The following is a 24,090-nucleotide window of genomic DNA, read 5'->3' as shown; positions in this document are numbered from 1 at the left end:
TGCAATCTATGTAGCATTTGAATCACAAGGCATTCGATAATAGCAATGCAAATCACTAATACGATAATCTGTAATGAACTAATTGCATACATTTAGTCAGCATAACAAGATCTCAAATTGCATCGTGCGACATATGGAATCCTCGTCTAACCTCAAATTAGCATCAGCATGTGGGACTTCATGCAAAACAATTTAGCAACATTAATTTAGAAAAACTCCTAACTAGGGACCTTATCAAAATCAACAGTTGGTTACCTAAAAGAAACTCAATGCAATTTTACAATTTCCTTCCATATTTACCAATTATGATCAGCAATCAAGGAAGTCTTCGTCTCACAGGTACTGTTCTTCGGTCATCATGGGTACCGTTCGATCAGCATAGGACGGGGCAAAGGGGCAGGGGTGGACGGGGCAATTGCCTCACGGCGGCAAGGTAAGATTACTACTTCATGCAAAGGGACAAATCAAAGTTAAAGTCTCTAGGGCAAGAATCATTAAAGTCTCTTTCTCTCGATTAAAGAAAGCATTAAAGTCTCTCAAAATGGTGTCACAGCAAAGTGGGCCTTAATAGCTACGAAATCTACAAAATGGCGGGATGTCCAATAGTGGCCTTAATGGCGCAATGGCAATAATGGCGCGTAATGGCTACCTTCTTCTCGTGCACCTGGGTTTTATAGACAACAGTTCGAATCCAGTAGGGTCTCCATTGGAGGGTTCATAGGTTAGCTTCAAATTGTCCAATCAAAAACGACAGTTCTCAAGCTTTTACTTAAGCATACATTATCCTTGGAGATGGGTACGCAAATTGCAACATAGTATACCAATTAGCTTACTTTCAGAGCTTCCATTGTCCGCACCTGCAGATCGACCTTGGAGTAAAGAGAAAATATGCCAGGCTGGCACGAAACCTTAAGATAAGCATGTGAACGGTTTCTGTGGAAAAGTACAGCTTCAAGCAAAAATACACGTTTATTAGCACAGTGGAAAAATACGAGCATCTAAACCGTGAGACCAGGCAACTAGGCCAAAGCCTCCGCTAAAGTCACGCTAAGCTAAAGCATTTCAAACAAGCGAATCGTAGCACACGTTTATGATTATGTCGGATTAGTGCAATTCTAATACACCACGTTATATAAAGCACGCTTATAAATGTTGGCAAACTACTCTGAGGGCACATTTTGTCCCCGTACAATCTTTATTAGTTCGGTTAAAGTCACACATAATTATTTCACACTACGTCTACACGTTAATAAATGTAAAACCTTCATTTTCTGCTTCATCACTCCCACAAAATTATACTTACCCCACAGGATATGTCCGGGGGCAATACAGACACTCAATAGATCAAACATATTGAAACGTGTGCAGCACATCCCCTAACTGTCATTCATCAAAAGTGAAGACATAACAAGAATACAGTTTGACATTATAGATTTAGACAAATCGAGAGACCAATGATGATAACATGGTGAGATGCCAGGATATTAAAAAAGGTGGTTGATGAACAAGGCTGGTTTGCGGAATAGGGGATTTTAGTACAGACAATGGAAAGCGAAAAATATCCTCTCATTCTAAGTCAACCCTTCAAATACAGCCCAAAAAAAAGGAATCCTAAATGGAACAAGGAGAGCCAAACTTAATATAGTTTAAATAAACCTCAACATTCAGTATTGGCCAGAAAGCCCAGAAGAACGTACAGCTGTCATCTCTACCCAGCGCATTACTTCAGACCATACAACTGACCCCTCCAACTCGGAGTCCGAGATGCTCCTAGCACAAGGCCAGTTAAGGCCTCGGGCAGACATGGCTGGGAAAAAACCTTCATCATAATGACCTAGAATGTGTCAAGAATCACCAAGATCATACAGAGCGATAATGCAGAACCATTTCTGGAAAGAGAAGACATCATTTGCCTCCAAGAGACATGGGCGCCAATGGCCACATTGCTACCCAGGTGCTCTGAACATTATAAGCTGGCCAAAAAGCTCTACTTGTTTGGGAAACTCTCGAGATGGATATCAACCTACATTAAGCACTCATTAAGACTGCACTTCCAGGAAATAAACAGTAAATCGGAAATGCTTCAAACAGGCATTATAAAAGCCTCTTTGGCTTCAGAGAATCACAGCCAATACTACTCATCAACATTTTTTTTTAACGCTTGTGGTATCAACACATTGGAAAAGCTAGAATCCCTAACTGGGCATCTAGAATCTTTAATAGGCACTCACAGAGGCCTATGATCCAGGTGGGGGATCTTAACATGCCCCAACTGTGAGATGGAACAAGTACTAGGGGATGCTCTGAGAGTCTGCACAAAACACAGCAAAAAAGCACAAAACAATGGATTATTCACCCCCCCCGTTTAACAATCAAACTACAATTGACTACGTCCTGCTAAGCCAGGGGCTAAGTGAAACCCTCTTGAAATACAACAATACAACGTGATCCAACTGGCAGAAAGCGACCATGCCCCCCCTGTTGACACAGCTCACCCTATTAGCCCAGAATCGGGCCCCACTACCCCCATTAGGAAGTACAAAAGATGAAGAACTCTTTCAACTTTTGTGGAGGTTTAAATGGTGCACCATCTTGACAGGGAAATTCGAGGGATGGAATTAAAAATAGGAAGGCTCTGTGACTGAGCGGCAGAAGCCATGATATCATCAAGGATTGGCCATGTCTGGTCCTGGAGCTGTACACACTCTTGCAGCTGGATAGTCAGAATAAAATTAGAAGGACATCAAATCAAAGGCTGGGACAAGTGCCAGAGATAAAAAAAAGCACACAGAAATTAAGGGCCACAGTACGGGCCAACAACAATCTAAAAAGCACTGTTTCAAAGGAGCAGCTAACTATAGCACCAAAAAACGTATACGTAGCTGGCATGGGAGTATAAGAGAAAAAGACACTAGGCAGAGTGGGATAACATTTTTTACCTGCTTGCATTGAACCAAAACGATTCAGTAAGTACATCAACATCTTATGCCATAGGAAGGGCAAAAGGTGAAACTCAGTGCCAGCTGAAACATGGATTGAACTTGTAACGGCTCTTTATACAGAATCTCAACTCAGATCTTTCATTGGCAATCCACGTTCTTACATAAGGCCAAGAAAGTAGACGTGCTCACATCAGCGACACCTACGGCTTTTCCAGCACTGAATGATCAGGCGGTCAACATGGTCTTGAAAAAGATCAGAAAGGATGGCGCTCCTGGTCCCAATTGCCTCCCGTGGACACTATTTAGAAAAGGCGGTCAGATCTGGGCCCCATTGTATGCTGAATGTAGGCTACACAAAGATTTCCTGGACCCATAGAAGGGCTTCCTCTTGAAGCCCATCCTCAATAAGGAGGACAACACTGACCCCAAAAACTATAGACTGATAGCGCTGCTGATAATTGTGGGGAAAGCCTACGCTACTATACTTCTTCAGGAGCTAACCAACTGGGCCCCTGATGAGGGCTTGTTTCCCTTTTACCAAACAGGATTGTGTGTGGGAGGTTCAACAGTGGATAACATCATTGCTCTTTCCTATCTCACCCATCAGTACGTAACGTATAACTGTTAGACTTGGCATCCTTGGTGTGGTCACCCCTAACTTTTTGCCTCTGTTTCCGAGGTTGTTGATGTGTGCTGGACTCTGTTTTTGCTGTTTTTGTTACTCTGTGCACTTTACTACTGCTATCCAGTGGTAAAGTGCAAGTGCTCCTATGTAAAATACATGTGTAATTGGATTTCCATGATTGGCATATTTGATTTACTGGTAAGTCCCTAGTACAGTGCACTAGAGATGCCCAGGGCCTGTAAATCAAATGCTACTAGTGGGCCTGCAGTACTGGTTGTGCCACCCACATTAGTTGCCCTGTAAACATGGCTCAAACCTGCCATGGTGAGCAGCCATGATTAAAGTGTAGATTCCCGTTGGGAGCAGATAAACATTTGGAGTTTGGGGTCTCTGAGCTCACAATTTAAAAATACATCTTTTAGTAAAGTTGGTTATGAGATTTTGGGGGTTATTCTAACTTTGGAGGAGTGTTAATCCGTCCCAAAAGTGACGGTAAAGTGACGGATATACCACCAGCCGTATTACGAGTTCCATAGGATATAATGGACTCGTAATACGGCTGGTGGTAAATCCGTCACTTTTCCGTCACTTTTGGGACGGATTAACACCTCCTCCAAAGTTAGAATAACCCCCTTTGTGTTTGAAAATGCCACTTTTAGAATGTGGGCATTTTCTTGCTTACACCATTCTGTGACCTGTTTGTAGATTCCCTGTCTCGGTCAGTTTGATAGTTGGGGTGTTTGTACCTCTGTCTAGACAGTGACACAAAGGGAGCTGGGGTGTAGCCTGCATATCCTGATGAGCCATCTGTGCTAGGAGGGAGGGAAGGAGTGGTCACTTACACCTGAAAGGGCTGGGCCTGCCCTCTCACAATGCAGTCTCCAACCCCCTGTTGTGTGTTTGAGGCCTGGCCTGGGCAAGGCAGGATTTAATAAACAAGAGCGATTTTCCTTTGTAGTAGGCCTACTTCAAAGGCCAAAATGGGTATAAGAAGAGCATTCGAACCCCTGCAAAATTAGATCACTTCTGGAAATCAATAGGAACCTCTGCCTGGAGCTGAAGAGCTGAGGAGAAGTGCTGCCCTGCCTGTGACTGTGCTTTGTGGAGTTATCCTGCAGTTGCTGCTTCTGCCTGGTGAAAGGAGACAAAGACTGGACTGTGTTGTGCATTCCTGCTTGTGAAGAAATCTCCAAGGGTTTGTCCTGAGCATGCCTCCTGTTGTTGAAGTCTCAGGGTAATCAAATACATCTGTCCTGGGCCAGGCATTATTCCATGCCAACCTTGCTACCCCGAGGAGTGGAGACAGAAAACTTCACCTTATGCAATATGCAGACGACCTTGACTTCTCAGATCATACCATTGTGGGGCTACAGAAGGCACCGAATGCTCTGAAATATTACTGTATAACATAAAGAATAAACTTGCGGCTAATGCCAACAAAGCTAAAATTTGTGCTATCCAAAAAAAGAGTCAAGAAATAGAGGCTAGGATTACAGAGGCTCGACTGTGTACACAGCTATAATTATCTTGAAGTCCTGGCTGAGTGAAACTGGCAAACTGACCATGCATCTACAAAAAATGAAGACCAAAGGAAAGATGGTTATACACACGCTCTGTAAATTAAATAACGACCTCAACAGTCCAATGACCATGGCCATCAGAAGGGTGTTCATTGCTAAACTCGTGCTCGGTAAACATTGCTCAACAAGCCTTCCCAGACTTGCTGGCTGCTAAACTTGATAGGCTCCAATGCACAGGTTACAAGAAAGAGTTTAATCTGCCAGCCCATACAAGAAACACATTGGTTAGACTTGAATTCAGCCTCCTCAATCAAAAACTGAAGTGCATGGGCACCTTGGCCAACTATTTTTACTAGACAACCGCTGCACCCGGCAATACAATGAAGACAAAAATATGGTAAATCTTTGTAAGTAAGAACCAACCCTGGTCCACTAAACTTTAAGCTGCAGTGGAAACTCTGCACCTTGCAGTGGAGAATTGGGCCCCAGATACCCTCCACTCTTCAGCCATGAAATCAATGATAAATAACAACTTCAATGCTACTCATGTGAAATGGTCACTGAAGCACTACTCATGAGAGACCTACGTGCCTCCCTAATGGCATCCCAAATACACATACCATGCAAACCACACCTTTACCAGGTACTAGAGAAACATAGCTAAAACTAATTCTATGGACAAGACTGGTGACACTTCCTAGGCCTGGAAGTCACTCAAAAATATCACACGTTGCAGACTGTGTCACTACAGAATGGTATTACTGGCTCATATAATATTTTGTTGCCCAGCACTGCAAACTGCCTGTCGCATACTCCTGGGGCATATTTTCTTACAGCATGGCACTTGTTTGGTTAGAGAGGCCCTACATCTCTTATCCCCCCTGGAAACTGCGACAGAGATGGCCAAACTCAGAACATTTTTACACCAAGGCCATCTAGTGTTTATGGGCACGTTTCAAGATGCACCTGCCCAATAGTGGGCCCCTGCCCTACCCTGTAGTAAGGAGCTGGTGAGTGCATAACTGACTCCACCCTAGTTATATCAGCCTTTTTAGCTCAGTGTTCCGACCATAACACTTTGATCCCTGTAACAGAGAAGGTTTCTGCTTTGAAATAGCCTGTGACTCTTCACCTAGTTATCCTTTTTAACCCCCATGCCGTAAAGTAACTGATTTACTAAATAATTATCCTGTTTGCTGCATTGAGAAAGTTTATCTTTTTAATATGTTTTCAGTTATTTATTTTATCTCAAATACATTCTTATTTTGGCTATGCTCTTATCTTACGCTGTTATCATAATATATATTGGTTTTGAGTAGTCACACAATAAATTATTCACTCATTCATTCAAACATATAAAATACAATGTTTGTCAAGTGTCTAGGCAATACCACAGAAACTTTGAAGCCTATGTTAGAGTGCTATTCCTGTTACTAGGCAACCAACCAAGCTGTATGCCCCAAGCCATTCAGTCTTGCTTACCTAAATTTTACTGAGAAGTGGAGTTAACTTAACCTAGCACACTTTCACCGGTTCTTGAAAAATATGTCATGTCATGTGATGCAAAATGGTAGAAATTCCTCTAATGTCTAGGCATCCATGCATGGGCAGCAGTGATATGATATGTAATACTATGAAAAAACATATGTACAGTGAGAACGATCATATGTTCTCTTGATTCAAAAGGGAAGTTTCTAATTTCCCTAAACTTTATACATTTTGGCTTACTTGTTATTAGGCTTGGGAAAAAATCAAATTAGGCCTGCTTGGCTGGTGACGTGGTTCACTGAGTTGGCAAATTCATCCTTGTGCATTGGCAGGATCAGCCTTGATACTGTATCATCAGTGGTAATGTTTATGTGAATATGCAAACTGGTGGACATCTTGAAACCTGGCAACCCCTTTCGGGTGATTTAAATCCCTGCCCACAAAAGGCCCATCTGGCTGGCTGGCACTGGGATGACACCTCCCAGGTGAAAGCCATGACCTTGCCAGCCTCTCACGTGGGATTACAGGAGTTGTCCAGCCCCCAGAGCCCCAGACTCCTCCTTGGTTTGATGTTGCCCTGCCCTGGTAGGGAAGGTGGCCTTGACTGGCAATGGAGCCTTGGGCTGCAGGAATCAGGCTTCTCAGGTAAAAGCCATGGCTTCGACCATCTCTCACTGTGGATTCTGGGAGATGGTCAGCCCCCAGGTGCCCTGGATTCATTCACGGTATAAAGCCTACCTGCCTGCTTCAGATAGATAACATGAGATTGCCCAGTGGCTGAAGCCCTTGCTTGCAGGGACTGTGACTCCCAGGTAATTGGGGATTACTGAACTGTTCAGCCTGCATGAGCCTCAGATTTATCCTCTATCTGATGCCACCCTGCCTCTTTATCTGCCAGTGGTGGGCATTCACAGGAGTCCAATCTCTGCTCCAAACCCTAGAGGGACACAAGAATCCTCCCTTGTCTCCAGACACCATGCCCTAGGTAGGGACTGTCACCACAGTCTGTCAGCTAAGGGTACCCCAGGATGGTGACTTCCAACTTCTTGGTGCCTAAACCTGGGGAGCTAAGGAGAGTTAAGCCCCCAGCCAAACTCCCTCTCTGCGGTGCCAGCCTGCGAAGCCTACATTCCTCCCCGATTGGGCCCCCACAAAATGGTGGCTTACAGAACCCAGGGGATACATAAGTCAAAGGTAGCTACATCGGCTGGCCCGCTGATCATGTGGTTGGCCAGCCACCAGCAGGTCATCTGGTTGGCCAGCCTGGCAACCAGGCAGTCAGAGAACCCATACGGCAGCCAACGCTGACCACCCTCTAGCTTCTTTCCTCCAGGTGACTCTACTGGCGCCCACTCCAGCAAACTGGTCATCCCTGCATGAGGTGGCAAAAGGTGGTAGTGGAAGCCACTGTGTTTTGCAGCATATGCTGGAGGCAGCCTTCTACTCTGTCTCTCTCTCTGGCCTGGAGACAAAGGGATCCTAAGGAGGCACATGTACACACATAAAAGAGAAAAAAGCTTGGCTCAGAGGATGACTTTCTTGCAGCAAGGTAGCCACTCTACAACTTATAAAATCTTGAACCAGAATCAGGTAGTTTACAAATGATTTAGCACCAGGTGCCCCAAAAACATGCGATACACTAAAAGCAATGGAAGAGTCCACCTTCTACCTGTCCCAGTCCCTAAGCAAGCAGTTCTACACCCAGAGGGTAGCTATTCCAGGCCAGCTGACGCTCAACAGCACTGCAGTATTGTTATTGTTTAGCGGTATTCTGACTTAGAGACATACTGTCATAATCCCAAATATTTTAGCCTCCCCCTTTTGGCTTATCAGCCATGCACATAAACCAAATGTCTAAACTTGTGGTTCCACTCATTCTGTGCAACAACACTCCATCATTAGGGTAACAGTAACCTGCTTGACGACTGTCTAAAACCAGCTGACTTTCCCTATTAGTAGGTGTACAATCAAATGCTTTACCTGGTAAGTGAAAAAACATTAAGGATAGATGTATTTCACATGAAGCCCAGGGCCTCCTACTTATCCTTCATCTTTTGTGTCTCTTCACGGTGCCTGACTGGAGGGTGTATGATCCAATGCTTGGCAAATTCTGCTTACCATCTCACTTGGTAAGTGAAAAACGATAAGAATAGTGGTATTTAATTGTCAGCCCATAGTCTCCTACGTATTCCACACTTCTCAAGTCTCTTCATAGTGCCAGACTAGACTCAAGCTCAACAGGGACTTTTTTTCCTGCTTATTCTGCCAAGCCTGTTCCTTTGGCTGTGGTTTTGATAGAAAGTAGGCAGGGCCATAAGGAATCTCGTTAATCTATTCATGCAAGTCACTAATTAGATAATGAGGCATTTGGCCTTTCTTGTATCACCATGCAGTGGCCCATTCTGGGTTATTATTGGGTTATTATTAGTGCCCATTAACGTCAATTCATTCTTGCGTACAACTACGCAAAGATTGTCCTGGAGTACAAATACACCTCAAGTTGCCCTCACAGAAATATGAATCACATATTGAATAGAGAGAGTACACTCTCCAGTCCTTTTCTAGCACTTAGTATTGCCTATTTCTTATCACACGTCTGGATCTTCAGATTATAAATGTCCTGTGCACAGTAAGGTTTGGTTAACATATGATTTGCATTCAATAAAGTGACCTGTACTGACTGTGTATATTATGAAGAATTTTACCAAGTTCAGTATTCTCTATTCTAAATTCACACATAGTTATATAACTAAATAATTAAATCCTAATATCAGCTATATCAATATAATTCAACTAATACTAACATTATTTTAACCTCACAGTCTAGGTATAAATATCAAACCATAATACTATATAATGCTATATAACATTACTATATTAACTAAGTTCACACTAACTAGTCAGACTAAACATGTTATAGCATTTCTAATTTTAACATTTCAGTTCAAACAAAACATATCATTCAGTAAACATGTATTGAGCTTTGCTAATGTATTAGTTGTCCATGAAAACGTGACATATTTTTAAAGTGTCCATTATGGTAGTAAGATACACATTGTAATTCAAGGCGAATGACATTTGCAGTCTTAGATCAATTAGAGGAGCATGGTTCCATACCTGGTTTCATTGTAGGTGTTCCCTGACAGCCTACAATAAAACCATTAATTTTCACAGAGGAACAGTTTGGGAGAGTTTTGATTTCTCAACATGATTCATGTAATGATTGACTTTACTTGTACAATCTTGTTCAATGGAATTGTGAGAGTTTTTGTAACTGATTTAGACATCAGCCACTGCAGCAGTACCTTGTTGAGTGAAATCTACATAAAGTTTTCTTAGTTCACCTTGGCTATTCTTGGATGAGATTCCCTGTATGTTAGCTAACCACATTTATAGCTTGATCATGAGTAGGTCCAAATCTTTTTATGTCTTTTAGTTCTTATGCCCTTTGTTTAAGAAATACATCTGGCACATGCCATTAATCTGCCTTTAGCTCCATCCACTTCGCAATAAAAACGTTTGAGGTTGGATTATTTTCTATGTATTTTATACTATATCCTTGTATTGAGAGATTTTTAAATTTTACAAATTCTTTTTGATCTCCAGTCATAAGATACAAAGTGTAATCTGGACCCCTGCTGCCTGATAGTTTTAGATTGTCAGTTTTGATAATGTGAGCAATTTTATTGTTTAGTATATCGCTTGTGTACATTTAACAGTGAGCAATTTACAAGTCTGGAGTTCCTCTGAAATGCAATAGATTGTTCACTTTCTTGATTTCAATAGCTATACATAGCTTTAGTGTACATAAGCAACCATGTGACATTTTTGAGTTCACTTTGTTGATTCCTATAGCTATACACAGCTTTAGTATACCTTAGCAAACATGTGAACTTTTTGAGTACAACAGACCATTGCAGTGTAAGCAGGTAGGTGGAGATAGCTCTTGCTGTATTTCTTGTTTGAACTAGTTCAAAAAGAGTCTTTGATTCTGTGCCTACCATTTTCAGTTTGGATGACAGCTTAGGAACCAGGTAAGTATTTTAACCTTTCATGTGGGCTTGTGTGTTAGACTGTCAGGTTTTATTTAACCCATTTTGTTAGTACGTTATTTATTTTGCTGTTTTAGTATGAGAATCAAAGTTCGCAAAAATTATGTCTTTATGATGACTTACTAAACAGTCAGGTAGCTGCTGAAAATTGGATTTAGGCATATTGTTTTGCTGAATTTTTCAATGATCTTGAGGTTGGTACTCATGTCTCCCCATGTGTTACCAAGTACTGCTATTTCTGCAGAGGCTAAAATGTTGATTTTTCAATAAGTCCATCTAAGCCAATGTAAACTCTGCTATTTCTGCAGAGGCTAAAATGTTGATTTTTCAATAAGTCCATCTAAGCCAATGTAAACTCTGCCATTTTTCTGAACATCACATTTTAAAGGGTTTATGGCAATATTAAACAGCAGCGGGATAGGCAGCCACCTTGTTTGACCCAAGATTCATTCTGGTTTTGATTCTTTGTTATTTTTCTTAAAGTATAGCGATGAATCTTTGAATAAGTATCTTATTAGATCATGGATATATGAGAGAACTCTTTGTCTTTTGAGACTCAGTAAAATGTGATAGTAACTGACAGTCTAATCCTCTTGAAATGTATATGAACACCACTGCAAGCAGGTGTTTTTCATAAGTGCTTCGTTTGTGATATTCTGGAGGATTGTCAGGTTTTCAAGACATCCTCTCATCTTCATGGAGCCTTTCTGTCTTTTATTAATTCTCTGAAAGTTAATCTTTTGGTCAAGAATTTTGTGAGTAACTTCACAATTGTACCAATTGTAATCCATCTGGGAATTTATATAATTCAATTATTTTTGATACAATCTGCAACTCTTCTTATTTCTAACCAATTGATAATTTTCTGGGCAGCATCTTGGTTCTTTCTTATGAATATTGTACAGATCATTTAAGCCAATATTATCAGGCCCGTTGGTTTGCTTAAGTTAGCTTCCTCAAATGCATCTGTTATTTTTTTAAGAAGTGTGATTTCTTTACACAGACGTTCATAGTACCAGTCTTCTGGGATTCAACTAATTGGGACGAATGTCAAGTTTTCTTGTCTTCTTTTTCAATAATTTATTTGTAATATTGATAAATAGCATCAGCACTGATTTGGCAAGTTGCAACTTCTGTCCCATCAGTGATTATTCTGGCAGTTTTCTTTTTATCTTTTTGAACATTCCTTCTGCGAGGCAGCTTAGGGTTTAGGTCAAGAGTAGGCAATTGACATGCCTGCTGCCTTCCTTGGATGTGGTAGCTGTTTCTCAGGCTCCCGCCTGGTAATCGAACCCTGATTCTCCGTTACCCATGGTCACCATGGTAGGCACGGCAAGAACCAATGAAAGTTGACAAGGCAGATTTCGGAATGTACCATTGTCTTCACAGGGACAAGCAATCAGCCTAAGGTTATCCAGACTAACTAGAGGCGATTGGTCTTGGTCTGATAAATGCATGCATTCTGGGAGGTCAACATTCATTGGCTTTTTATTAGCTCCATAATGAGCACAGTTATCGAAAAAACAGACATAGCTATTAAAGGAAACAATTTAGCTAGCCATTCACAGTTTCACTTTACTGGCCATGTGTACTTACACATGCAAGTCTTAATCGTGGAGACCAGCATATGCTACTGGCAGGATCAACTAGGTAGCTGCACCTGTTGGAAGGGAGAAGGAGCTGCATGCCTATCCCGGACCAACTTTCACACACTTCAGGAGCCTGCTGTGGAAGTCACTGCTTGCCTGCAGTGGACTGGGGGGACAGGGCAGTAGCATGGGCACTGGAGGACCCAACCTGCTCTGTGACAATGAAAGGCAGAGGTGGGCCGAGGCACAGTCCAAGTGAGACCCAGGTTTGCTGACTGGGGCTGCCAGTACCCCCTTGGAACTGTCATTCTGAGCTGCTGCATAAAGGTGGATAAGGACGACGGACAGGTACATGAAGCCGAGACTAACAAGTGGCATGCAGGGCTAATGCCCCCCAATCTGGTCAGACCAATGGGGGTACAAGTTGCTAGGCTGCTTATCCATTGTTCTGTTGGGTGGCCTCAAGGTGATGTGGAAGCTTTTTGCTTGAAACAACAGGAGAGGACTTTCCAATAGTCCATCCCTAAATGGACAAATTGTGCCCATAAATCAGAGTACAATGCTGGCTAATCTGTCCCACACGGGTATGTCAACTTCACATCCCTGCCTGCTCTTTTGAAAGGAAGGCTTGGAGGAAAGGCACATCAGACAGCGCTCATGCAGGCTGGCCGGGTACACGCAGCCCCGTGCCAGAATAACTGGATGACAAGGGATGCCTTGTTCCTACTAATTCAGAGCAAGGCTACTTGCCTTTCTTGTAATCTGCGCAAAAAGATTGATAGAGGGGGCATTCTGATAACTGTGTCTGACCACCCGGAGCCATGGATGGGACTGAACGGTAAAATGAGCCCTCATTGGGACTTCCAGGGCAGCCTGGCCATCTGAGCATATCATTCATTCCTATGGCGTACTAAAGCAGATGGCCAGGCTGAGACTGACCAGATGGCCATGGTTTAAAGTAGTCTATGTGGTTGTATCATGTGTTATAAATCTGCTCACCCTTGGAGGGGCCAGGGACTCCCTGGGCCAGATTCTCAGTGCCTGAACTGGGCCTCATAGGGCTGTGTGAAGGCCTCACGGAACTCTGACCCGGGCCCAGTAAGAGCTTTTTAAGCAGTGACGCCCTGTCCAGGTCTGCAGTGCCTCATCTGGGGCATGGTGATCTGGGAAGGAGGCCAGGGCTGTGTTCTTCCACCCTAGAGCTCACTGGAACTCTGACCTGGGGCCCAGTCAGAACGCCTTAATCTGGGCAGGCAGTGTAGATCTTCCGGGTCCAACACAGCAAGCCGGGGAAGAGAAACCGGGGCTTGCGACTTCCACTCCTGGGCCTTCCAGAGCTCTGATTCAGGGCCAGGTCAGAGCTTCTGAACACAGGCTGGCAGCGGAGGCCTTCCAGAACCTGTGTGACCCTGTTCCATGCACTTTGGGACACAGTGGGCTGGAGAACGGAGCCCAAAGCTAGGGACATCCTGGGGCACAGTCAGAGCTTTTTCATTCAGGGAGACATGATAGATCTTTGCAGTCTTGTGGGAAGCTGTCCAAGACACTTTGTAGAATTGTGAGCCAGGAAAGAGAGCCCCTGTGCCTGTCAGAACCCAGACTCAGTACCAGTTAATCTGAGCAGGCAAAGGAGGCCTTCCTAGGCCTGCCAGACCCTGGGCTCCAAATAATGAGGTGGCCTGGAGAATGGAGCCCAGAGATGGGGCTTTCGCCACCAGGCCTATCAGAGCTCTGACTCAGGCTCAGGCAGAGCTTCTTAACCTGGGGAGGCAAAGAAGGTGTTCCTAGGCCTGAGGGACCCATTCTGGGCAATTTGCAACATGGCGGGCTGGGTAAGGGAGGCCAGGGATGGGGGCTTCCACCATTGGGGACTGCCAGAGCTCTGAATTGGGGCCCAGTCAGAACTTGTGAACCCCAGTAGGCAGTGCAGGCCTTCTTAGGCTGGAAGGACTACATCTCAGGCATTTTGGGAGACAGCGGGTAATAGGATGGAGCCCAGCAGGCCATAGAGCGGAGACCTGAGGCCTGGTCAGAACTTGTTAACACAGGCAGGTAGAAAAGGTGCCCTAGGGCCTGCATGACCCGGTCTTGGGGACATTGCAGTCAGTGGGCTGTGGAAAGGTATTCCACTCCCAGGCATTGGGTACTTTTGGAAACAGCAGGCCAGATAATAGAGCAGAGAGCTAGGGGCATCCAACCCTTGGCCCACTGGAGCACCGACTCTTGGAAGGTAGCAGAGTCCTTCGCAGGCAGGGGAGGTGTTTCTGGTCTTGTGTGGCCGCGAACTGAGCACTATTGGACCTACCGGGCCAGAAAACGGGTCTAGAGCTTCCACACGCAGGCCTGCCGGAGCTCTGGCTGGCAACCTGGTTTGAGCTTTTTTAACCGGGTCAAGTAGGGGAGGTGTTCCTGGGCCTGCAGGGCCCTGTCCAAGTGACATGGTAGGTGGTGAGTGGAGCCCAGAGCCAGGGCCTTGCAGCCCCAGGCCTGCTGGAGTACTGACTGTGGCCTGATCAGAGGTCTTATCAAAGGTAGGCAGAGGAGGCCTTCCCCAGCCTGTGGGACCCCATTCTAATCACTTTGGGACGTGGGGGCCAGAGAAGGGAGACCAGCTAAAGTGCTGATGTGTGGCCTGGTCAGAGCCTCTTAACCTGGGCAGGCACAAGAGGCCTTCCTGGGCCATTAGGATCCCATCTAGGCACTTTGCAGAACAGCAGGCTGGTGTTGTATAAACTGAGTCTCTGTCTCAGTTCTTCAAGATTTGTTTCACACCCATGTGTGACACAAGTGAACTTAGTTCAATGAATCAGCACTGAATGTATAAGATAGGATATAGTAGCATCACAGAGCCCCACCCAATATAATAATTGAAGTGGTGTCAATGCTATTGGGCTACTAATAGGAAGCAGTGGTAATCCAAATGATAATTCTTTAATGATTTACATACACAAGCACTAGAAAAAGAATATGCATTTCAAGACCTTTATTTTAAAATAGTTAAATTAAAACGACTGTATCTAGGGCACATAATATTGGTAACATCACAAAAGATAAAAAGCAGCTTGGATTTTCAATAACAGTGAAAGCAGGGTAAAAACGGTAACATCACAATTTATAGCCCTTGACACCCTGTGGCATTTCTAAGTGCTAAGCATCACAAACGTTCTCATGCAGCTAGATAAAAAAGATAAAATACAGCAAAAAATGTGCCTAACAATGTAAGCAGGGGAAAAATTGTAACATCACAATTTATAGGCCTTAACACCCTGTGGTATCTCTAAGCGCTATGCGAGTTCTAACTGATTAAGAAATAGGAAGCCTGAGTTTCTGAGGTGGTTTCCATACCTGGAAATAGGGTTTGTTGTATGTTTGAAATAGCTTGTCAGCTATTTCAAGCACAAGGCCAACAGCAAGGTGAATGCATCTGCGCAAGATAAATCTCCTGGTACCAGCGTGTGAAGGCAGAATGGAAGGCTTCACAGAGCCTTGGAAAGTCTTTGCTGGAGGCTTCTTCAGTCCAGATGGAATTTGGTGCTGTGCTCATCTGGATCTGTGATCTGCGCCTGTGACCTGGGTGAAGTTTTCTTTTTCCTCTCCTGATAAGTGGGAAAGTGGCAGCCCTTTTATATTGTGCCTTATCTATGATAACATTTACAACATTAGCTTAGGAATGTCTTGACAAAATCACATATACATCAGTGAATGTACTAACAAGGAAAACACACGTCAATAAAGTCTACATTATTTGGGTTGTGATTGCTATTTGACCTTGAAAACGGCACCTGCCCCACATTGATGTCAAACCAGGTTTTTTTTTTCTATGTAATTGACAGGAGGATATGACACATTTAGAGGAAGATAAAGGCCACAATGGACTGCTTGGAAGGGAAAGTGGAATGGAGAGAGAGCTACTGCCTCTTATCTGTTAGTAAGAACGGAAGCCATGTATTAAAGGGTGTGTCTACCTCTCCAATTTCCACCAAATGTGATAAGAGAATATTATGGTAGGTTGTCAAATGCCACCAATAGGTTAAGGAGGACCTGAGCTGTAGGTCCTCCACAGTCAAGTATGAGAAAAAGATTAAAAAGGTAATCTATCCAAACATATTCAGTGCCATGACTGTTGTGCATTCCTACTTAGGTGGATCCACAAAAGCATATTCTTCATTAGGAGATGAGAATTAAAGGTTCACAGCCTTCAAAATGAACAGCATGAGACATGCTAAGAGAATGGTAGAAAGATCTTGGTAGGGTTATTTTAAAAAGGGATGCTATAGTGTGTTTCTAGGAGAGTGGAACTGTGTAGAAAGACAGAGGCAAAATGCAAATGTCAGGGACCAGGTGCTCACTGTTGCTAGCTTTGTCTACTGCCACCCAGTCCATTATGTTGGGTTTATGTTACTTAACACTTCTTTGCCTTTTCCACAACTGACCTCTGAACTTTGGTGTTAATTTTTCCATATCATTTCCCACTACATTAACAATTTCAGTGCTAAACTCCAAATTATTTACTTTGGCTTGAATGGTATCTGCCTAATTTTGTTGTTTTAGTTTTATATAAAACTAACTTGACCCGAGGGCACTGAAATGCTTTACATGAGCACACAATTTCATTATGGGACATTATGTGATTTGCAACAAATCACATAATGTTGAGCCAAGACTGGGACTCAAACCTATCTTTCCAGTTCTAAAATCTGCAGCTCTGATTATCATGTGATTGTGAGGAGGAGCTTAGATTTCATTGTGTATTACTTGAAAGAATGTTTAAGTATGTGTCAGTGTTGCATGGGTGATGTTGCTGCTTCGTGCTTTAGATCTGCACACATATAATTCAGCTTGTGCTTATGTTCATACACATAACTACCAATTTATTATAATACCCTTTAATTGAGACGTATATTCTACCATGCACCTGTTTATTTTACTAAAATCAATAAAACCTTTTGTATTTTTCAGTTAAAGGAATAGCATGTTCCAGTTCACGCATCAACTAATACATTGAGGTGTCTAGGACAGTGGCGAAGGGGCATCGCCACCCTGGCTGAGCCAGCAGATGAAAAATAAAATGATAGCTTGCTATTGTTTTATTTTTCATTTTTCATCTTCTGGCTCACCCAGCAGGTGCAGGGAGGGGCGAGGTTGGGCCACAGGGAGGTAATGGGAGGGAGGGGAGAGTGCACTAAGAGCGCATGTGTGTTTGGACAGCCTTCTGAGGAAAGCCAAACGCACATGCACACATAGGTTTCTCCAAACTGGCTGTATACACAGACAGGCTAGAGAACAGCACAGACCCCATGCTTGTGTCTGAGCGTCATTCCGAGCCACTCAGACCAATCCTGGAGCTGCTTACTTGTTATGTTTGGCATGTAAACAGTGCCAGGATTGCTGGGGAGCCTATGTCCCAGTGAATGCTGGGACACCACAGGAGCAGTGAAGCGGCAGAAGACAGCGGTGGGAGACAGACGGCAGAGGTAAGTGTTCTTTTTCTTTTTGTTTCCCCTACTGTCGTCCCTGCCCCCTCCTTGACATATGCAGCACCTGCCACTGATCTAGGAACAGGAAGTTGAGATGTGATAAGAAGAAAATTAAAAGAAAAAAGACTACAAATTATCAGATTTGCATTCTAAAAATTGTGTATACAGGTCACTAACATAAAGCTAATAAGAATTCAAAATGCATAACAAATATGACACTGACAGAGGGAAGAATTGCTAGGAACATTTTCAAAGGTTTTCGAAACAGGTACAGTCAATGATCTGGAAAATGAAATAATTGAATTGTCACTTCGACTGTAATGGGCAGTAAAAATGCATTCTCCATTGGAATATACAAGCCATCTCACAGCTCTCTGCAGCCTTCTGCTGAGGGATTTCAGCTCATAATAATGACTTAAGAAGAAGCTGTAATTATGCAAATACTTCCTGGAGCACACCCAAATTGAGCTTAAATAAATCATACGCCTGAGATAAAGACATGCAGTGTGAATGGCAGTACATGCCAATTGAAAAATCTAGTTTTTAGCATCCACCTAACAAAACTCCACATCCCTTCCTGTGAATAACACTTGATCTATATCCGACAAGATCTTCCAGACTACAAATCAGGTTAGAGTAGGTATAAATGTATGGCTATCAGCACTTAAAATGTACATTTCATGTGAGGTTGTCACATATGTCTCATACTGACTTTTTTTAAAGTGGTTCCCACCTATAAATCGAAACCAATAAGTTATTGAAAGATTTGTTTTTTTAAAGAAAAAGTATAATTTTAAGTTTAGCAGGATACAAATAAATAGGTTTTGTATGGATATAAGTTTAACAAAAACTTGAAATATCTCCATCAGCAAGTATGGTAAAAACGTTGAAATCCTTCAGAAGGAAATGTGTAATATTGATATTAATAAGGGCAATTAGTGGCCATTAAGTGAAGTTACATAACATTTTCCAATATTTTATTTTGGCCATGACATTGCCTTTTCTTTTACCAATCTTTTTGACAAAACAGATGAACCTGGAATTAAAAAGCTTGGTGTGCATTGATCATGGATTTTATAGTTCATTCAGGCACACTTGGGGTATATATATAAGCTCCTTGCGCCACCTTTACACCACCATAGTTTCATTTTTTTATGCTAAGGTGATGATAAAGTGCTTTTTCTGCCACACCATATTTACAAAGGTGCGCAATGCTTGCCTCATTGTGACCCCTTGCACCACATTATGCCTGAGTCAGGCACAATGTATGCAAGTGGGGTTTTCTGGCTCAGGGAGGCCTGAAAAAATGGCACAGTGAAATTTTCAATCTTTCACTGCTCCATTTTATCCATCATTTTTAACGCCTGCTCAAAGAAGGCATTAAAATGATGCACCTCATATATTCAATGGACCTCCCTGTGCTTTGTTGCACTAGCGTCCATATTTTTTATGCTAGGGTAGCAAAGTGCCACAATAGCGTCACAATTGTCACTCTATTGTGCTCACAACCTCCATGGTGCACTGTATTGTAAATACAGAGCAACAATGGTGTCACTAGGTGCTGGTACGGGGGAAGGGAGCAAGAAATGTGGCACATTATCTATGATGTGCCACTTTCTTGTAAACATGCCCCCTAATCCCTCTATTGTGTAACGGTTTAGAGTTGTCTGAGAGCAATTCACCAAGTCTGTCAGTTACACCCATTCATGAGACCTAGTCAGGCTGCAGGCACCAAAAGGCTATGGGCAGGAAAATGCCAACTTTCTAAAATTGTAATTTCAAAGCTGACTTTACTATTAAAGATTTTCAATTACAATTTCATTGCTACCAAAGATGAAGCTCCTTTCTGTCAATATAAAAAGTTAGCACTTATTAAATTTAGTGAGGCAGCCCGATGTTATCCCAAGAGACAGGTAGGCCGCAGAGTTGTGAAAAAGGAATTTAGGAGTTTTTCACTACCACAACACATAAAACATCAAGGTTCATGCCCAACCTTTTAATTACGAAGAACCCTGCCCTATCGGCTACCTGGGGCCTACCTTAAGGGTGGCATATGCAATACAATGGGAGTTTAAGGCTTGGCAAGGGGGTTATATTGCCAAGTTGCACTGCCAGTTTAAAATTGCCTTCAGGTTGCAATGGCAGACCACGGACATGTTTCAAGGAGCTACTTAACTTGATGACACAAGCAGTGCTGCAGGCCACCTGGTAGTATTTAATTTACATGCCTTGGGTATATGGTATACCACTCTACAAAGGAGTTATAAGTAAATTCATTATGTCAATCAGGAGTAAACAACTTTACCAAATTTAAAAGAGAGATCACTAGCACTTTAGCACTGGTTAGCAGTGGTAAAGTGCACATAGAACGAAGTCCAACAAAAATGAATTCAGCAAAAAACAGAGGGGAAAAAATCGAAAGGTTTGGGGTGACCCTGCAAAGAGGGCCAGGTCCAACAGTACTAAATACACATTTGTAGCATTTTGCCACCTTTGCACACATATAACTTCCACTATTTAATATATAACTTCCACTATTCAAAACCAATTAGATCAGTTTCTAAGTCTATAATCACAGAATGACTAAAATCATCTTTGGTACACTATCGAAATTTATATGCAAAATGAATCAAGTCCAAAAGACATCATATATGCTGAACAGCTCAGATCCCACCTGAATGCACAGTCATCCTCAATCAAAAAACAAAACCACACATCCGTACAGTATTCTGGCCATTTCTGCACTCCCACAGTCACTGTTTTCAGCCATACAACCACTAGTCACGTGAAGGGTGGGGAGAGAGAAAAAATCACACATTTTGTAAAATGTTCTATGGATCTTTGCAAAGGTCACTGAGAAAAACACACCCATGTGTGTCTGCTGACTGTGGATAAATGTGAATCGAGTAAGCTGTGTACATATATATTTGATACCGGTCTTGATTGTTTCAAAATAAAGAAAAAAAAGAACCATACACTTAACCCATAAGTGTTGTGATTAACTTGAAATCCAATGCAAGGGATAACTTCAAGTATGTTGAACTTAAAAAAATCATTCTTAGCAAGTTCGCTTTTCGATCTTTAAGCACTCGTTTGCTAATATAATTCCTATTCTCGTCTATAATCAAAACTCTTTCGTGGTTAAACTCGAGCTTCTACTTCTGCGTTACAGCTGTTCTGCTTGCAGCACCTTTCTATTTTCGTTTCATGTTTTTTATCATCTGCACACAGTTTAGCATTTGAAAATGGATTCTACTTACACCTTCATCCTCACTCCAGACCCTGGAGGTCACTTAGTGTTCCACGGAGTAAGAGGACCTCACTCTCCCATACCTGCACCCCTGCCTTTCCATGCAACAAGTCTGATCATCAATGGCGTAAAGCAATATGATGCTTGCTCCTGCAAGACGTGACAGTGACCCTCCCCACCGAGTCTCCCATATGTCACAAATATTCATTGGGTTTAGACTGATTAGGTTGTTGGTCTCCGTGCGCCACTCGGGCTACAGGGGCCCATGTTACGCCCCTGTTTAGCATAAGTTTACCAACCCAAATGAAATTAAAATAAAAAAACACAGCCTAATATTGGAAATTATACACTGGATCTCCTAATCTGGTAATTTTAAGGAACTGTGCAAGCAGGATAGATCCTTAAAGCTCAAAGTAAGTTAATTAAACCTTTGTGCCCAGCTCTTATACAGCCCCTCCGCAACGACGACCCGCTGGTGTTCCCTTCCACATCATCATGATGCATCTGACAAGCTGGTCAATAGAAAATGTGATCAGGTTTACAAGGCCCTAGTTCCAACAGAGTGTCACTTTTTGTGATGCTCCAGTGGCGCTGTGCATTGTGCCACATTTACAAGGCAGCGCTACATCACTTCTTGTGGCTTAATGCTGCCTTGTAAATATGGGCCCCTGTGACACAGTTTTCTGCGTCAGAGGGACGTGCAATGGGTGTTGCTGTGGGTGTTCTACGGCAACACCCATTGCTTTTGATGCTTCCCCAGATGAACAAGAAGGTATAAATCTCTGGCAGTGCCAAAAACTAACGCCACCCGAGGGGTGGCGTTAGCATGGCGCAATGAGGAGGAATACTTTTATTCCTCCTTGTTTTTGCTTTTTACATGCGTGCTGAATTCTGCAGCACACATAGAAAGAGCAACAGGCCATGAATGATTGTTTATGTGTAGGAAGGTGTTGTTCCTGCACATAAACAATCATTAAAAGATGACAATTTGGTGCTTTTATGTGTGCTGCATTCTGCAGCACACATAGAAGTGCCAAATTGCCATTGTAGATTGTTTATGTTCAGGAAGGGACACCCTCCTGCACATAAACAATCAATCCCCTCAATGCAGATACCTTTGCGCTGTGAAGCAAGGATGCCGGCTTTGGTGCTAGCAGCTACATTTAGCGCCGGCGCAGGGGGAAACACAGGGATGTGCCAGATATTTGTAAATTCAGCGCATCCCTGTATTTCTAAAGTACACAGCGCGGCACAGCCATTATTTAGTAAAATATTATAAGCAGACTGGTATGTCAATCTCAGTAGTCTCAGAGTAAGCATATATGCAGGCAATGAGGACTTTCATGGTTCTATTATGCTTCTCACACATGCGGAGTGGTCGAGGCCTAGAGATGGCTTTCATTGCCCATCATATGCAGTTTACTGCAGACGAAAGGTAAGATTTCCTAGATAGTCAACAGGCATTCTCAGGAGTATGAGAGTGAACATGGATGCAAGTGCGGTAGACTTGACTTGGCCTAAAAGTGACACCTCATAAATACCATGTGCCGTATGCCAAGAGCGCTGAGTTTCACATTCAGTATGAAGGAAATCTCACATTTGAGGATTGCACTGGACCGCACTGTCAGCGTCAGTACTCTATTTTGAGGGTGAGCATGCATGCACACATGAACTGCATCTAAAAATGACACCTCCAATATCAAGTGCATGAGTGTTCTGGGGTATAAATAGCTTGAGCATGCAGGCATATGATGTGTGAGAGGGTGTCACTTCTAGACACAGCTCTCTCAACATCATGGTCTTACAGGCTGTCCAGCATACAACGGGTGCAGTCTGTAATCAGCGTCGAAAATCAGTCAATGTGTAAACGCTGGGCTTGCATTAAATGATGCAATCTAATTGCCCCTATTCGTCTAGTAAAAAGAGAGGGGTGCATTTATAATCTGCCCCCGAAGCATCCGGTCTACAAATACAAGATGCTGCTTAGTCATTGTGCCATAGTCAGCCCGGTGAGGGATGTAAAATAGGAAATGCGGTGCTACTCTTTCAGAAAGGAGTGATCACTGCAGAATAAATCATCACGCTCTCTCCCCCCCCTCTCTTTTTTCCCTCTATGTACGTTTTTCTCTTTCCTTACTCTCGATATCTCCTTCATCCGTGATCACAGTGCTGCTGCTTGAGACAGGGTCTGGGAGTGTGATAGGGGTTGCGAATGTAAAGGGCGATGGTGCCGTACCTAGGGATGTGATTGAGACGCGGATGGTTATAGGGACTGGGAGTGTGACAATATCTGAGAGTGTACCAGGAATGGGGAGGGTGGCTGGAAGTGGAGAGCGTTGCAGGTATGTGAGTGCTGCAGGGCCTGGGAGCTTAACTAGGGCTGTGGTGTGACAGGGAACGGAGTGTGATAGAGATCTGGATGCTAATAGGTAATGCAAGCGTGACAGGGACTGATAGTCAAGTATGAGGAGCCTGACAGGGACTTGGGGTCGGACAGAGCAGGATGGGTGACAAGGGTAACGAAAGTGACACGGATGGGGAGGGTGTGCAGGAATTGGGACATTAAAAGGGATTGGAAGGGTGACGGGGTTGGAGAAGGTTGCATGGACTGGGATTGTGAAAGGGATGGGACGGATTACAGATTAGGTGTATGAAGAACACAATAGGTGGCGGTGATGGGTAGGTATATACAAAAAAGTGTTTCTTCCATACATTAAATAATTGTAATTCAGTAACACGTGAAGGGTATTTCCTAGGAGACAACTCAATTGCGCACGAAAAGTGGGCACAAAGAGCAAATACGATAGAATTCATCACTGTATTAAGGTCAATAGAAACCCCTTATTACGTCCTGTATGTGAGGTCATGAAGGATGGCATACTGATAAAATTGCCTGTGCACACAACAAGCAAGTAACTCATATCACAAGAGATTTACAGCAAAAATGTGTCAATAGAATAATGAAGGCAGAGACTTATAAAAGTACCCATAGATGAAAACTAATGTTTAAATATCAAAAATTATTTCACATTTTAGATTAAATGTATACATTATGTTTAATCATATATATATACATTCATATTCATATATATATATATATGAATGTACATATATACAGATGTGTCTGTATAGATATATGTAGTAAAT

Source organism: Pleurodeles waltl, chromosome 3_1, assembly GCF_031143425.1.
Source record: "Pleurodeles waltl isolate 20211129_DDA chromosome 3_1, aPleWal1.hap1.20221129, whole genome shotgun sequence".
Classification (NCBI taxonomy): domain Eukaryota; kingdom Metazoa; phylum Chordata; class Amphibia; order Caudata; family Salamandridae; genus Pleurodeles; species Pleurodeles waltl.
Note: the sequence above shows the minus strand (reverse complement) of the source record.